Here is an 18,731-nt window from a genome sequence, read left to right as displayed (position 1 = left end):
CCAAAGGACTTAAAATCAGCATACTACAGAGATACAGCCACATCAATGTTCATAGCTGCTCAATTCACAATTGCCAGATTGTGGAACCAACCTAGATGTCCTTCAGTTGATGAATGGATAAAGAAACTGTGGCATATATATACAATGGAATATTACTCTGCCATGAAGAATGATAAAATTATGACATTTGCAGGCAAATGGATGAAATTGGAGGATATCATGCTAAGATAAGCCAATCTCAAAAAACTAAAGGATGAATGATCTCGCTGATAAGCAGATGAGGACATATAAGGGGGGGTAAGAGGGGTTAGTGTTAGGGTTAGGTTTAGGGTTAGGGATAAGGAGGGTGGTAAGAATGGAGGAAGGAAGGACTGTATAGAGGGAAAAGAGGGGTGGGAGGGGTGGGGGGAAGGGAAAAAATAACAGAATGAATCAAACAACATTGCCCTATGTAAATTTATGATTTTTAATTAAAATAAAAAAATAAAATAAAAAAAAAAAAACATAGATTATTTACCAGCCAGAAAATTACACATTTTGAAACATGTTGAAAAACTTATTCTTCAAATGGTAGACCCTAAGCACTCATCCTAGCTGGTATAGGTAAGCACACCATTGTGTGCTTCATTTAGACAAAATATGTATATGCCAGCAGTAGATTTCCAGTGTTAAATGTGATCCATGTTTTAAATTTCCTGCATGGCTTTCCTTAAAATAATTAGCTTTATTCTGGGATATGTTTCTAGGGTTTCTTCTATTGAATGTAGAAATAAACATTTACTTGTTTGGGGGAAAAATGTAATGGCCATCTTAAGAGCTATGAGCTGATAGCTTACTGTGTTTTCGCTTTGCATTTCTTTGATGACTAGTGGTACATAGCACATTTCCAATCTTTTGGATATTTTCATGTCTTCAGAGAACAAATGTCTATTCAAAGTCTTTGCCTATTTTTTAATTGTTTTTTGTTGTTGAGCAATTTTTTATATATTTTGAATTTAATTCCTTATCGTATGTATGCTTATATGCATTTTCTTCCATTATATATAAGTGGTATTTCACTTTGTTGAATTTTTTCCTATACTGTGAAGATGCTTTATAGTTTCAAATAGCCCCCTTGTCTATATTTTTCTTTTGTTACTTGATCTTTCATTGACATATACATGAAAACATTGCTACAACCAAAGTCATAAAGCTTTATCCATCTTCTAGGCGTTTCAGTTTCAGGTCTTATATCACAGTATTTAATCAATTTTCAATGGTATAAAGGTTCACTTTTATTCCTTTGCAAGTGGATATCTATTTTTTCCAAGTACCGTTGGTTGAAGGCACTGTCTATTCCTCAGAGTGTTCTTGGCACCCTTCTTGAAAATTAATCGATAATAATTGGGTAGGTTCATTCTTTAGCTACTGTCTTTCATGGATCTGTGTATTTGTTTTCAAGTCAGTATAATATAACTTAGATTACTGTTGCTTTCTAATATGTTTTCAACTCACAAATCATGATGTCCCAGCTTCTCTAGATCGATTTGGTCATTCTGGATCTTTTATGGTTTTTCGGATTTGTTTTTCTTATTTCTGTAAAAATTACCATTGGAATTTTGATAGGTATTGCATTGAATCTGTAGCTAACTTTAGGGTAGTATGAACAATTTATCATAATTAATTCTTTGAATCCATGAACAGGATCAAGATCTAAGTGATACCTACATTCTACGTTTGTTGCAGTATTATTTGGAGCAGCCAAGATGTGAAAACAACCTATATGTACATCAGTGGATAACAAGATAAAGAACATGATATTTGTATACAATTGTATATTATTCAGTCATGAATTAAGCCATGACTTTGGTTGCTATTTGTATAGAATAAAGAATATGATTTTATATTGCTTCACTTTCAGACTATATGTTTTCTTAAATATAAACATGGATTGTATATCTATTTATTCATATTCTATTCACTTATTTTGCCAATGTATTATTAAAATTTTCAGTGTACAGGTCTTTCACCTGTTAGTTAAAATTTTTTCCAAAGTATATTATTATTTTTTTTTTTGAGGCTCTCCTAGATGGGATTTTTTCCCTTAATTTCCTTTTCAGATAGTTAAGCCCTATTGTATAGAAAATCAACTAATTTTAAATGTTAATTTTGTGTTCTGCAACTTCACTGAGTTCTTTGATTCATCTCATAGGATGTTTCTGTGTGTTTGTGGAGTTTCTAGGTTTTCCTATATTTAAGTTCATGTCATCTGCAAATAGATACTTCTTCCTTTATGACTTTGATAGCTTTTTTTTCTTTTTTAATTTCCATGGCTAGTACTTTCAAAAGTACATTGAATAGATATGATAAGGGTAGGCATCCTTTACTTTGTTGTTGAAAAAAAGTTTCAATTTTTCATCTCTGACAATGATGATTGTTTTAGGCTTTTCACATGTGACCTTTGTCTATTGAAGTAAATTCCTTTCCTAACTAGTTTCCTAAGAGTTTTTATTATGAAATATGTGGAGTATTGTTAAACGATTACTCTGCATTAATTGATATTATTATGTAATTTTTATTATTCATTCTGTTAATGAGGTGTATCACAATATTTGACAATTTGCAAGGCAAGCACTACCGACTGAGCTATCTCCCCAGCCCCAATGAATTACTTTTGATGTTATTTTTCCTTTAAAGTTCATAGATTTGGTGGATAGATTATTTCAAATTAACTGTTGTTATGCTTGAATAAAGGAAACAATATATCTATGACTCTAGGTCCCTTTGGAAAACAACACTACTATAGACTACATTTGAAAGGTTATCACTTTGTTTTTGATATGACATTCTTATTTTTTAGAAAATTCTGATTGATCAAGTAATATTAAAAATTCTTTGTAGGTCTGGGATTATGGCTCAGTTGGTAGAGTACTTACAAGCACAAGGCCCCAGCACTGCAAAACAAACAAACAAACAAAAAAAAATCCATTGTAATAAAGAATGCATATTCATTGATCTTTTCATTGACAAATTATGTCATTTCTGACAAAATCAAGAAAGTAGAACAATCTATTTTGTTTTGTAATTTTGTAACACACTTAGTGGTCTACAGCATCTAGGGCTAAACTATCCATAAATTGATTATTGGCTATTTTCTCCCTTTACAAATCATTTTATCAAATGTTTGCTTTACTTTGCTCCTCACCAAAAATTCTTTTGTTGTATTATGATCTTGTTACTATATAAAAGCTATATAATATTACAGAAACTGTTAAAAATTTAATTCTTAATGATTTACAAATGCTCTTTTATACACCACGAACAGAGAAAATATAAAATAGTCTGGATAAGATCAGTTTGTGTTTTTCTTAAGTCAGCTTGTATGTGGTTTCCTTTTTTTTTTCTTTTAGAGTGTTTAAAGGAGATACCTAATCCTATTAGGGACAAGAGCTAAGACATCTTCAACATAGAAAGAAGAAGAATGAGGAAGACTAGGAAGAGCAGAGTAGAAGCTACTTGTAGAAAGAAAAAGTCACATTATCTCCCTGTAAATCTCATAATTATCAAGAGAATTTCTCCAACAATTTATGGCTTTACCTTCTGCCATAAGTAGTTATTTGAGAGCTGTTTCCTTAAAAAAGTACAGAATGTTAATTTTTTGTATTTCTGTAAGCTATTTTATTTAAATTTTATCAAAAGTAAAGCAAAGAATTGTAATCACAACAAATGCAATAATATCAGTGATAACATTAAAAAATTAGTTCATGTTTATTAATTGGGACATTATGCTTATACTTGATTAACACAAACTCAATGAATTCTATCTACACCAAGGATCTAAACATATTTCATCTGTGACATAACTGAAACTTAGATGAATTAGTAACTTGCCTGAGGTGACTTAAGTTGCATGTGACATGAAGAGGTCTGTAGTCTCCTGACCTTAAGAGCATAATTACTAACAAAAAAACAGAATCTTCACCACAATCAATAATATTAAAACCTAATAGTAGAGATAAAACTCACATTTTCCCTTTAAAATGCAAGCCCTGTGCAAGAGTCAACAATGAAACTCATGACTATAGAATTCAAAGAAGACTTTAGAAAAATCTACTGAAAAAAGAACTCATCTTTGGACAAGGAAAACACTTCAAGATTTATTTGAAAAGTAGCTGTAGTATATACAAAATAAAAATAACCATATTCCTTGTGAAAGACAAATATTTCATTCTGTTGAGGATGTCTTTATCATGTTAGAGAACACTACATCAACACTTAGCTTTTTTTATACAAGTAGAAAAATTTTAGATTTCAAAGGTGAAAATAGAAACTAAATGAGCATCGAAATTGGTAGATATTTATAATCCACACTATCAAATATACTAGTGTGCAGTTTTTTTTTTTTCTAAAACTGAGTAAATTATAGAGAATAGCATGATAAACCTTTCACTTCAACTTTCTTTTGCTTGTTTGTTTAATTGATTTTGCTGTTTTTTAGCACCAATAAAAGAAAGGGCATCAGGCTATATTCTGATGTGACCCTGGCTCTGTGGATTAAGCATTTGTCATCTCTAAGAGTTTTTCAGTTTGAGCAAGTGATTGATTATACCATTCAAGGTTAAGGAGAAAGACCACAGTTCTAATTGGTAGTAACAATTGTCTGTAGCTTGATTTGCTCATATTGAGTCAAATGCCTAATCTCAGAGTAAAATAAGATTATATTAATTACTAAATCAGAATTATTTATTGTTCTGATTATCAAATGATATTGTTATTTTTATTAGTTTGTTATAAATAGATTTTAAGAAATGCAGTATTACAGTCATAGTAATGTAAATCTTATAAAGTGTTTAATCTTTCCTATTAGCTCTGGGGAGTTTTTGATAGAAATATTCAATACTCTTGTGGAGAAAAGTTCTACAATCTTTAGATTTGAATGGTCAGCCCCAAAGCTCATCATTTGCTTTTGTCATCTGAAGGTCTTCATACTATATATGACACACATTTTTAAGGATGGGTATACTGGGCAAGTATGTGTTTATGAGTTTGAACAAAACCTAACTAATAAGAATTGTATTTGAACATTTTTCTAATTGTCTTATCCTGATTGCTTAGGTAAATCATATTTTAAATGTAGAATCACATAGGTAAATACACATATTTTTATTAGAAATAATATATAGAATGAATATTTTACTATATATTTATATTATATATCAGATATGTAACTCATAGACATATCAATTATAAAACATTCAATCAATGATATATGCAAATGAGGTGATTCATCTATGTGCTGCTTATGGAATTAATTTTAAAGAATTATTTAACAGGTAACAAAAATTTAAATAAAAAGAAGTGGAAAAATTAACAACTTAATTATTTATGTCAAACATATTGATTTTTTTGCCATATCAAATATATTGTTGGATTTTTTTCTTACCTGTACATTCAAACCACTTTGATCCCAGATAATTGAATGTAAAAACTACGACCTAACAGAGAGGCAAGTATTGAATATCTTCTGTTCACCACTATATGCTTGGCTCTCAGAACAATACCTATTTCATGGCAGGAGTTCAATCCAGTATTTCCATGGGTGAATAGATTGAACTGCTTCGTACATGTTTTAGATTCTTATCAGTGATACCTGAGGTCATTTATCAGAACTGGAATAGTTAAATGCTCAGGTAGATATTGCTTTGAAAGGGTGCTGTATAAAATGGAGGACCTAAACTGAAAATAAAATTATGTCTGATCAGGCCATTTACATGAGATTTTGGAAACATTTCTTAGGCTTAAGTTTCAGTAAACAACAATAAGAAATCATATATATACAAAAAGAACATATAGGCCTCAAAAAGGACAGATAAGTTAGGCAGTATTTTTAAGGCATTTGTAAAAAACTGTTTGCAATGAAATGCAGTTGCAAACTGCATTCTAAGGCATGTATAGCAAGGATTTCTAGAGTGAATCAAAGGTTCCAATTTTTACTATGCTTGATTGGCTTTCTCTATATACTGGCTCATCATTTCCATGTGTCACATCAATTAACTTTTCACCCTTTGAAACTTGTATTATTTCCTCCAACAAGGCCATATGAAGCCTGCTGCTAATGATATTCAGGTGTGCTTAAAGCCCCACACAAGACTTTTTATTTTTTCAAACGAAATTTAGTTTTAAGTTTATTGTTGAGTTTTTTTTAACTTGCTCTTGAAACCTTTCTTACAATGAGACACTGAAAACAGCAACAAGCACAGGTGAACTGAAAATGAAGGAAAAGAGACTTTATTCCAGCACGGGAGACCTGAAGGGGCCCACCGTGACGTGCAGCAGGCCTGCTTATAACTCTGGTGGGGCAGTGTCCGTGTAACTGTGGGCTTCGCGAGGTGTTGCAGGGGTGGACTCCCCAAGTGCTGGTTTACCTGAGTCCCAGTGGCTGACACTGACAGTAAGACATCAAGGAGTCTCAATCGTCATGCAAGTGAGAGGTTCACTGGGCATGGAAGTCTCTTCTTGCCCTAGGATCAAATGACTTTCCGTCTCTTGGGGATGACATGAAGAGAGGCCCGAGACTCTAGAAGATGCCCCATATCAGGGCACAGGATCACTCCCATCTGAGTCAGAGCGAGTGGCACAGAGGCTGCCTGCACACCCACGTGATGGCCCACACCCTTGAAGTGTAGCTTCTCCAAGTCCCAAGGAGCCCCACTGTGCTGGCCCCTCATCCTCTCCCACGTAAGCCAGGCGTTCAGGCCTGGGGTCTCCCGGGCCCAGCCCTGGGACAAGAGCCTCGTCCACCCTGAGGACCACTCCACTCCCACTGACCCTGGGATTTAAGATGACACTGTCTGGAACCAGCGTTCTTGCACTTGATGCATGTGTCATCGAGAGCTATTCAAAATCTTAAAAACACACTAGCTAAAAACAGTGAGAGCATCAGCTTTATAAGCATGGTGTCCTGAATTACCGGAACAGTCCATGTGCAAACTACTTCTCCTTCACTTTAGAATCAACACCAGTCTACAGTTAAAACACACGCTAAGCTTAAGTTACAATTTCTTGTTGACATACGTTGAGAAAAATAAGTGGTGATATTAAGTATGGAAAATTATGTTAATATTTTTAGTGAGACAATTCTGGGGAATTTATACTCAAGGAAAAGATATGTAACACTTCTGGTATTTCATCCCTAGTGACTTCTCCCTCTTGAAAATGGTGGTTAAAACCACTTGAAGACTAGAGAAATGACTTAGAGCCAACTGGGTCTTATTCAGATTTTAACCAAATCTTTAAGTGAAGATGGTCAGACCCAAGATTTCTTCAATTTTGATTTAAGTGCAAAAATGTCTATTGCTACTTTTGCTGCAATTGTGAGAGTTATATGGTCTATTATACTGGTTGATAAATAAGTCCTCATAATGGTTCCAATTAAAGGACAGGTAGGATTAAAATTAACATTACCCAAAGCTTCTTCAAAAATAAATCTTGATGTTTCAAAGTTGACTTTCCACACCTTCTTCCTGGACAGAATCAATGTCTCATGCCATCTCAATTTCTTGGTGCATGAACAGTCTCTGGGTGTGAGCCTGGATTTTAAAGTCCTGGTGTGCCACTGTGGCTCACAAGGGAAAGGAGGAACGTGGCCATGGTCCACTGCTCAGGCCAGGTACTCTGGTCCCTTCCGTGTGTATCAGGGAGAAAACTTGGGGAAATTATCCACAACAAGATCTGACCCATAAGCCTAGGAATTCCAGAGCAGCAAGCATCCCTAAAGTTGTATCACTGGGAGCTATCAAACATATTCTTCAAAATAAAATCAGAAAAACAATTTAAATTATGAAGAATGCAGTAGGTTTTAAATGTGGATACACTGTTACGGATTTTCATAATATTAATCGCTACATCCTGTGCATAAGTTTTCCTTTTCTTCTGTAGATTTCTCTGCATTATCATCAGCCCCCAAATGTGGTGTGCCATCGCCTGGTGCTTCGCCTCCAGAGGAGCCCGGCCCTGGGGAAGTGGAGCCTTCCTTCTGCCTGTTCTTTACACAAAGGGATCCTCGCACATCCTCCCGCCTTCCCTTGGGAGGATGCAAGTCCCCTTTGCGTCCTTCTGATCGAGCAGGGCTTCCACCTGGGTGGGTGTCCTCAGCCTGCCCGGCACACCCCTGGCCTTCTTCAGCAGCAGGTGTCTCCTCTGCAGCCAGGCAAATGCAATCTGCGTTCTGTTCACATTTTGCAGGTTTCTGGAGTTGGGAGCAAATTTTCGATGTTAACAGAGACACAGGGACTGTTCTTGGGGTTCTCACCAATGCAGGAAAAATCAGACATTTCTAATATGCTCATTCTCTCCCTCCTAGAAAGACTTCTGCAGCCGAGCGGACCAGGGCTTGGCAGAGGTAGAGACCCAGGAGGAAGCTGCTCCGAACCCCTTTCCTTCAGGTTGTCAGGGCAGAAATAGTCCTCCGAGGCCTCCCCGCGATCAGAAGTGGGGGGAGCAGGCTGGGCTCCACCCTGAGCTGCAGCCCAGGCACTACAGGCTTCCTGCTGAACCTCCTTTTCTTCGGCTGCCCTTCCGGAGGTGAACCTAAGCCCACAGATGTTCTTTTTCTCTTTGCTAAGGGACTCCGGGGCCTTGGACGCTCCGAAAGATAGACTTTTGCCATGGACAGTGCAGAAGAGGAGCAGTATTTCTCACCAAACCTCTCAGAGACATCCTTGGCTTGCCTCTTGTCGGGGGTGACTACTCAGATAGTGTCTCTCTGCCGATTTACCTCCTCCTCTTTTGGAGGAGGAATCAGGGATCTCTGAGGGCTGGACCCGTGGAGGTGACTGGCCGGTGCTGGTGAGTGAGAGCTCTCCGTCTCTAACAACACGAGGATGTGCACGTATCGCTTCTACTTCCATCAGCGGCCCTTCCCAATTTGCTTCCCTGGTTTCCACATCCTGATTTTCCACAGAGATCATCCAAAGATGTGTGTAAGCCACCAGCAAAGGATTCATCTGAACACAAGAACCACGTGAGATGCTTCGCACCCAGAGTTACCTGGATTCTCGTGAGACGGCTCAGTCATCTGGGAAGAGGTAGGGGAAAGACTCTCCCTCCTCTCCTTCATCTCCTGTAGTCTCTTCTCCATTGTGCTGATTTTAGTTGTAGGACTATACACCAAGGAGCCATGGGTTTCAAATAGGAGGACAGGCACGTTGTTAACTAGATTTGTCTTTTGCTTTTGTAGCTCTTCAGTCGTTTTCTCAAATTTCTTTTGAAGTCTTTTGTCATTTTCTGGTGTTTTAGGAATAAAATCTTTGGGCTGCATACACTTACGCTTCCTCAGCATCAGTCCCAGCAGGAGCTCGCTGGTGTTGGCGGCAGGGAACAGCGACTCTTCCACGCCCGCCGGCCATTCAGCACTTTTCCACCCAGAGCACGGACACCAGCTTCGCGCCTCTCTTCTGGGCTTTGTCCCAAGGGCTCTGGAAACCATCTTTGAAAACGACGTGAGTTACATGTTTGTTAAAAGTCCTTGAAACCTTTGCTCCCATATCCAGGAGTTGGTTGGTAAACGTTTTTGAGTAATTTTCTGTCCCACTGGAAGACCACACCTCAACATAGGCCACAACAGCTTTCAGGAAGGCGTCCCCCGGGGCACCGGGTGCAGCCATCCCCACACAAGACTTTTAATAGAAGCTTTCACACCTGCATAGTGGGCACCCATTCCAGCAAGTTTTAAATGTGAGGGCAAGTTGAGGAACTGGGGCAAAAGGAGAGTGTAACTAGATAAAAATTTTAGTTTCTTTTCTAAACCATTAAAATTATATAAATGGAAAAATATCTACTCTATTCTGACATTGTATCAGTGGATTTTCTAATCTCTCTCTATTCAATTACTGTTTCAAGAAAGAATAATGTCTTGAGAAATAAAAATCTGTTAATTGATAAATTGATAGTTGTCTCATTTAGTAGGATAGCATCCTCTCAGGGCACAGAGGAATATTTTGGAAAAATGGAGGTTTTCTGGAAAGTCAGGCCAGTTTGAAGCTATACCAGTCCCTTACCTTTCTCCAGCCAGTTTTATACTAAACTGGGTTTCCTATTTGGTTCAGGCACAATGAGATTATAATGTAGACCACAGGAAATATATACCTCAGATTAAATTAGATTAAATTTGTTTCTATGAATTTTAGAGTTTCTTTTGAAAGCTTTGTCTATTTCATGAGGAACTTTGATCTCAAAGTGATCATTAAGACAAGCCAAATTATTTTAAGTGACTTTATTTAATTTGGATCACATCATTAGACTTTGAATATGTCTAGGAAACAGTATATTGTCTTAAATAAAATACTCTTATTACTTGATTCACATGTGTTTAACTGTGTCCACATTAGTGCTCAGTAGTAGGATACAATGAAGAATAGGAGAGACTTGACTTCTACCTACAAAAGTACTTACATTCTAACAAATCACATTATATTTTTGGCTGATATGCCTCTGCAAAATAACAAAACTACTTTAAAACTAAATATAAGCAAGTGATTTAATATTGAACTTCTTTCCAGAAACATTGTTACATTTCATATGAGAAGTTTTAAATCCCAGTCATGCTTATTATAATATTAGTTTTTTTAAAGGTATAATTAAAACATTATAAACAACACTGGTAACAAATAGTCACTAGTTGCTATTGCAATGTTTATAATTTTTACCATATGAGGTTTCTTTCAAATAGAGGTCTGATCTCTGATGCTTGGCCAGATAATTTCCCCTTAATTCTTTCTTAAAAATCTACATAATTTTCTTACATAAAAAATTCTTAAGAGTCAAACCTTTTTTTTTTTTTTATGGTCAATGCACTGATAAGATAGAGTCAGCTATTAATTATTTTCACATATATGTATGATATTTAATGAATAACACAGTTAATTTTCCAGACTTCATAATTTCTCTCATGGGCTCTGTGATATTGTACCTGTGGGTAGGAAGTGCAATTAAATTAAATTAAAGGAGCTAATCGAAGTGACTTAGCAAAATCAGAAAGAAAGAAAACTGCTGGGTAGGAAAATGTGCAAAGTCCCCCCTCTCCTCTCGTGCTTTCTCTTCATTTTGATTTCTTTGCACATACCTTGCCCTTTTCTGGAGTGTAAATTTTTTTGCTTATGTTTTGAAAACTATTCTTAAAGTAGTTCTAGGTTCACAGCAAAATTTAGAGGAAAATCCAGAGGGTCCCTGTGTGTTCTCCATGCCCCAACCAGGCAGAGCTTCCTCTTTATCAATACCCCTCACTACAGGGTATATTTGTTACAGGTGATGAATCTGCTTTGACAAAGTCCATATTTTAGAGTTCATGCTTGGTGGTGTATATATGGATGGAATTTTAAGTCCTTTACTAATCATTAAATCATAAAAAAAGATACTTTACTGAAGTTGTAAAATTATTTTTAAGTGTAAGAGCTTAATTTTATTAGTCATATTATTGATACTGCTAATAATAATATTTATTAAGAATGGGAGCATTAATACTAAAAGTAGTAGGAGTAATATTACTTTTGATTTATTAAAGGTTCATTGTAGTCACAATGGTGCTAAACTCGTTCACTCTTTTTCTCTGTTGACAATGCTACATGACAGTAAGTGTTAAGAGGGAACAACAGGCAGTATTTGAAGTCACGAGTGCAGAGTGGACACTTAGGAGACTGGCCTGCCAGAGGGAGAAATGTGAGGTGAAACGTGATACTTAGAAAGGCCTGGGTTTGGGAGTATTGAGACCCAGAAAGTGCAATGGGCTGAAGAAAGTCATGTAGATAATTTTTAATGAGAAATTTAGTGTTGGAATGAATGACCTATGATGAACTCTTCTAGACATTTTTGTAATTTCTGATAGATAAAGCAAGAGTAATTTTTTTTGTTTGAAGCCTACCTATACAACTTATTGATTGGTGACCTGATTTTGCAGTTATTTTTAAAAAAATCTTTTTCTCACATTCATCTCTAAAATGGAGTATAATAATGGGACACTTCTCATAATATAATTATAAGGATAAAATTAAGGAGAACTTCACCTACAGGATATGAGTTTATTTATAATGGTGTCTCATAGTATCCCCCAAAACATTAGCCACTACTGTTCTAAGACTCAAGAACCCAAAGTGAAAATTTTCTCAAATAAATACGTGGTTAATCATTATTTAGGCTGTTTAACAGTTATTTGCCCATAATAGCCAAATAACTGCATTTAAAAATTTTTTTAGTTGTAGATAGACAAAATACCTTTTTATTTTATTTATTTTTACGTAGTGCTGAAGATTGAACCCAGTGCCGCGCATATGCTAGGCAAGCACTCTCCCACTAAGCTACAACCCCAGCTCCATGCATTTGTCTTTATAGGTGTCTCATACCTTAGATTTTTAGCTCATTTTAGACAAATGGCAGCAATAGAAATGCTATCAATCCAGTTTCAAATTTTAGCACAGGTGACAAATAGAAGTGAAGCAAAAGTAAAAACAAACAAAAAAAATTACAAATAATTTATTGAGAATTGCGTATTACATTCTTCTAACTAGATGTATATTCAAGATTTTAGTGGCAAATATATTACCCTCAAAAAGGTGATGCTACAAAAGGCAGATGTTAGCTCTTGTCAAATTATCAGTTATCGATGTGAAAACTCAAATATCCCGGAGAAGGAGGATGAGATGTGTAACCTCAGGCAGCAGACCTGTGTGACTCGCTGTGAATTCTTACCAAATAAACTGAGAGAATTCCCCAAATGACACATATGGTGTTCCACATGAGTGAGGCAATCTGTGATGTTAAAAGATGGTGACGACAGCTTTGTCTTCTTACGCAGCTGTTCCCATTAAGCATTTCTCCTACATTAGGACAGATGTGATTTTCATGGAAAGGCATCATATACTTTTTTCAGGATCCTTGCTGGTAAAATGGGAATTTTTTTCAGAGTAAAGAAAAATCCTTTAATAATTATTTCAATGGTTTAAGTAAAACCCCAGAATTTTAGGTAGTAAGGGGACTAAATCAGAAATATTAAGTATCCATGCTGTAACTCTATGTGGTCTTTTAAATTTATTTCTATGACAATCAAGAAATGATTTTAATTTTCAAGAGTGTCTTTTGGTGTTCTTTTGTTGTTTTAGTTGGGAACAATATCAAATGACATCCAAATGAGCATTTAAGCTTGAATAATGTTGCTCTTTTAGTTATTTATAGTCTCCAGCATAGGAAACACCAAGATATATTTCAAATTCAATTTAATAACACCTTTGAAAAGGAGGATTAAGGGAAGTAACTAAATAACAGAATAATCCTCATTTCACTTTAACAACACATTTAAATTTGATTCCCAAACTAGGCTAATTAGGTCTTTTCTAAGGAGAGAAAACAGGATGACTGATATGGGTCCTGTGCTCGGGAGGGTAAGGGCAAAAGTTTCTGCATTTTGCTCTAGTTTTTGTTTGTTCATTTGGTTGGTTTTTGTTTTCAGATTTGAGGTGGAGGTACAAGGATTGAACCTGGGGCACTCCACCACTGAGTTATATCCCCAGCCTTTTCTATTTTTATTTTGAGACAGATTCTTTTTTCTTTTTTCTTTTTTTTATTGTAAACAAATGGGATACATGTTGTTTCTCTGTTTGTACATGGCGTAAAGGCATACCATTTGTGTAATCATAAATTTAGATAGGGCAATGTTGTTTGATTCATTCTGTTATTTTTTCCCTTCCCCCCACCCCTCCCACCCTCTTTTCCCTCTATACAGTCCTTCCTTCCTCCATTCTTGCCCCCCTCCCTAACCCTAACCCTAACTCTAACCCTAACACTAACCCCTCCCTCCCCCCATCGTGTCCTCATCCACTTATTAGCGATATCATTCGACCTTTGGTTTTTTGAGATTGGCTTATCTCACTTAGCATGATATTCTCCAATTTCATCCATTTGCCTGCAAATGCCATAATTTTATCATTCTTTATGGCTGAGTAATATTCCATTGTATATATATATACTACAGTTTATTTATCCATTCATCAACTGAAGGACACCTAGGTTGGTTCCACAATCTGGCTATTGTGAATTGAGCAGCTATGAACATTGATGTGGCTGTATCTCTGTAGTATGCTGATTTTAAGTCCTTTGGGTATAGGCCAAGGAGTGGGATAGCTGGGACAAATGGTGGTTCCATTCCAAGCTTTCAAAGGAATCTCCACACTGCTTTCCAGAGTGGCTGCACTAATTTGCAACCCCACCGGCAATGTATGAGTGTACCTTTCTCCCCACATCCTCGCCAACACCTGTTGTTGCTTGTATTCTTGATAATCACCATTCTAACTGGGGTGAGATGGAATCTTAGGGTGGTTTTGATTTGCATTTCTCTTATTACTAGAGATGTTGAACATTTTTCCATATGTTTGTTGATTGCTTGTAGATCTTCTTCTGTGAAGTGTCTATTCATTTCCTTAGTCCATTTGTCGATTGGATTATTTGCATTCTTGGTATAGAGTTTCTTGAGACAGATTCTTGATAAGTGACTGAGGCTAACCTCAAACTTGGGATCCTCACACTTCAGCCTCTAGAGTCACTGGAGTAATAGCTGTAAGCCACAGTAAGTGGCTACTACAGTTTTGTGAATATTATTAAACTGTAAGTTCTCAGTTGCTTTTTTAATAGTATACTAAGAGTCCAGAGACACCCTTTTTGAGTTAATTTGTCTGGAGTCAGTGACACTTGTTGATTTGTAGCAGTAAGCAACCCTTCTCAGGGATGTTCCAAAAGTAATGTGCTGTGGATAAATCAATATAAGATGGAGGTTTTTTTTTTTTGTTGTTGTTGTTTTTTTTTTTCTCTAGGATTTTAGTTTCTAAATGGAGAACTAAAAATACAAGAAAATACATACAATCTTATTGTAACAAATAAAATCTGCCTCTATAAAATGGTGTCTTGGAAGCACAGAGGAAGAACAAATCAACACTAACAGGGAATGGTTTCTTGGAATAGGAGCTATCTGAAGGGAAGAGAACATTTCAGAGAGTTATGCCATGGAAAGATTTCTGTATTTTAAGAAGCCTTTTAATGCCTATGTCTTAGTTGATACTATTCATCAATTTTACTATTCAAATAATTAAAGCCATAGTGTTACATTATTTCATTAAAATTACTTATTATTTAATTGTGCATTAAACATCTTCTTTGCATTGTATGAAATATAGCATATATTTAATAACAAATGTTTAAATGAATACTTATTTTACAAAATTTATACTTTATTATCAACCTTTTACAGCAATATAGAATGTAAATGTTGTCTCATGTAGTAGTTTTAAATATAATTTTTAAATATTTTAAATACTACATATGCCTTTTAATCCTGCTTTAATATACACCAAAATGTTAATCATCAATGTTTTTAGGCTAAATGTTTAAAAAATACCATTTGCAAAGTATTACAAGAAATAACATTAATTTTGTTTCTACAAATGGAATATTTATACATGATAGAGTATGTTATTATCAATTTAGTTTTCTTAAATATCATTCATGAGACTAGCTGAATATTAATTATCAAATAAGAATTATCTCAAGTATTCAGAAAGCATAGGAGGGAAATTTTTTTTTTTTTTGGGGGGGGGGTGCTGGGGATTTGAACCAAGGGCTCTACCAACTGAGCTATATCCCCAGCCTGGGAAAATTATTGACAACTAATTTTGTGATACAAAGAACATGATTAAATAGAGAAAACCTTATTTGTCCCTCAAATTTGAGACATTATGTTGAAAATTCAATTCTTTGTTTACTTAATTTGTACAGAGTCAAAAATGGAATAGAATTTTTATTAAGGTAATAATTAAGTCTAGTTTATTCCTTTCCTTTCTTCCTTCCTCATTTCCCTTCTTTCTTCATTCCTTCCTCCATCCTTTTTCTCCTACACTTTCATTTTTTTTTTGCAAAATTCCCAATGACTGAGTAAAATCAACCTTGTCAAGAACATCTTGCAAAAATATAATCACAAAAGTTGTAACCATGTTTATTTATGCTTGCTACACTGCAGTATCCTTTTGTAATTTCTTGTTTACATGTTATTTCTAAGGTTTTGTGCAACAAATAGGTTTGTCCAGAACCGACCTTCAATGTTACTGTGGATTGCTTGGACAAGAGTCCATGTAGGACTATGACTGACCTCATAGATAGCTTTGAGGCACCAAATCCTTGTTTTTTTGTTTGTTTGTTTGTTTGTTTTGTTTTGTTTTTTAGTGCTGGGGATTGAACCCAGGGCCTTGTGCTTGTGAGGCAGGCGCTCTACCGACTGAGCTATATTCCAAATCCTCGTTTCTTGGATCCCCCAGTTAGAATCTTCTTCTTACATTTGCTTGTTAACAAAGAAGAAAAAAAAAAAAAAAGAGGTGCAGAGGATAAAGGAGTTCACACTTGTCTCTTGGTCTGTAAATGTCTCCTAGAGGCCCATTCCTTTCCCATGCCACTTTGTCTGGGAAGCATCGTCATGCACATCATGAGAAAAGCATGATGATTCCCTTGCATAGCAACAATGTATGAGCGATCCTCTTCAGACACACAACAATGACTTAACCAAAGAGCATTCATCTAAGGTCCATCTACATTTATTATGCCTATATAGGCAATAAAAGCAATTTGATTATAAATTTGAACCTGGAGACTACATAACAGTATCTGGGAATAATGGCAGAAATAAAAACAAAACAGACACACCTCATGCCAGATCCCATTTGTGTGTTGGGTGCTCCATCTTCTTGGGTTTTGTTGGACTCGCCCTCTAAGATTTCAATGTTCGAAACAGAGCTTTGGTTATCATGGCCATTGTCTCACGTGTTAATACCAGTGACCCATTTACACTCCAGCAGAGTGAAGGCCGGGCTTTGAAGAAATCTATGAGAATGCTACAGAATGTCAACCTGGACCAGAGCTGCTGCCAGAATTCAGTTGCTGAGTTTCCTCCCACATCTCCACCTGCTGATGAAGTGCTATCCGTCCCCCCTCCAATGACTTTTGCTTTTGTCCTTGCTATCCTGGATCATGATAATCAAAATTTTCTTAGGCTGCACCAGAGAAGATGACTCTGGCTTAGGGTGATATATAGTAAAAGAGTCACTTCTGTTAAGTAAAGATTAAAGGCATTTGGGGCTTAAATCCAACTTATTCCACCTGATATTCCCATCTCAGATGCAGAATTCCATTTTCTCTTCATTAAGGTTCTTTTACCTAGGAAGAAATTAGAATGTTCATGTCATATAAGACAGCAAAAATAAATTGTGCAGCCATTGACAGAAAATGGGAGATAAAGGAATGAATTTTGAGCACCCTATGTAAGTTGTAAATCAAAGGACATTGAAGAGTGGATTGAGGATGAAGAAATAACTGCTAACCAGTTCGAAAAGTCTTTATAGATAAAAACTTTTAGAAGGCTGGGGAGATAGCTCAGCTGGTAAAAGTGCCCCCACAAGCATAAGGCCCTGAGTTCGATCCCCAGTACGGCAAAAAACAAAACAAAACAAAACAAAAACAAAAAACAAAAAACAACTTTCAGAATGTCTCCTATTTCAGGGCTATTTCAGGGCAATTTCGTTGTAAGTCTATTGCAAGGTAATTTGCAGGTAAAAAAGTACAAGATTACTCCATATTTGCTACTGAAAGAATGTGTATGGCAATACTGATCCTGGAGCTGATGCAGGAATAAGTTGCACACTCCTGTCCAGATTTAGCATCATTGCCTCCAGGTGCCCTGGGTTCTATTCAGTTGGAACTATGCAAGATCTTCCAAATGTGCTCCAGGACACCATGCCTTTCTTCCTGACATGGTTTTCTTTCTTTCTTTTTTTCATTTTTCTTTGTTTTGTTTTTTTAACCTAACAAGTCTTCTTTTCCATTTTAGCAGAAAAATAAACTTTACATAAGCTTTCACACATCATCTTAAAAAATATATTTTAAGTGACAATTTATAAATTTTTCAATCACAAAATATGTGTCCTTTGATGTCCACACCATCCTCTACCTTCACTTATGATGACTGTCATTCCAAAGACAAGGGTACACAGATATTTTTTAAATTTTATTTTACCTTGTTCTTCTGACTTATAAACTCTTCTTAAATATTAAACCTTTAAAAAGTATGGACTGTGTCCTAATCACCCTAAATACCTCAGATGGGAAATATTTACACACCAGTTGCTTCATACTTATTTTATGACTTGTCAAACTCAGTGTACTTATTATCCTCAAGTGCACTAGTATTTATTATCCCTTCACATCTTCGTGGGTATTTCATTCAAATTTTTTTTTTCATTTATTTCCCTAATGAATACGTGATACACAAGTGTTAAACTAGTGGATCATAATGACTTTCCCTAATGTAAAGACAAATGTTTGTGTTATTATAATTTGCCTAGTTTTCTCAAAATCTTTTAAGTTAGGTAATTCAGTGAAATTCTAAAGTATGCCAATTCATAAATAAATTATTGAGAAAATGCATAAAATGCTTCCCTTGAGTTCATACTAATATGATGTGCAATATTTTTCATACTTACCAAACAGTTAAGAAATCAAAAGGAAAGGATTTATGAATGGAAGGCTGTGTAGGGAACTTTTAAAACCCTTTTTTCTTTAATAAATTCTTAAACTTGAAAGAAATGGTAGGTCATAGCATCAGATTAACTTCTTAAAGCAAATAATCACACAACAATAGAAATCAAGCAAACAAAACACTATTAAACACA

General features: G+C 35.5%; 1 pseudogene across 1 annotated transcript; it reads right to left on the bottom strand.

Annotated features, from left to right (window-relative positions):
• Positions 1-7,873: 7,873 nt before the first annotated feature.
• On the bottom strand, positions 7,874-9,644 carry LOC306670372 (microcephalin-like; annotated as a pseudogene). The gene is made up of 2 exons: positions 8,732-9,644; positions 7,874-8,698 (listed from the first exon to the last, which is right to left on the bottom strand). The product of its transcript is annotated as a microcephalin-like (transcript).
• Between the last annotated feature and the right edge of the window lie 9,087 nt (positions 9,645-18,731).

Source organism: Sciurus vulgaris, assembly GCF_902686455.1.
Source record: "Sciurus vulgaris genome assembly, chromosome: 10".
Lineage (NCBI taxonomy): Eukaryota > Metazoa > Chordata > Mammalia > Rodentia > Sciuridae > Sciurus > Sciurus vulgaris.
Note: the sequence above shows the minus strand (reverse complement) of the source record. Positions and strands in the feature narration are given on the sequence as shown.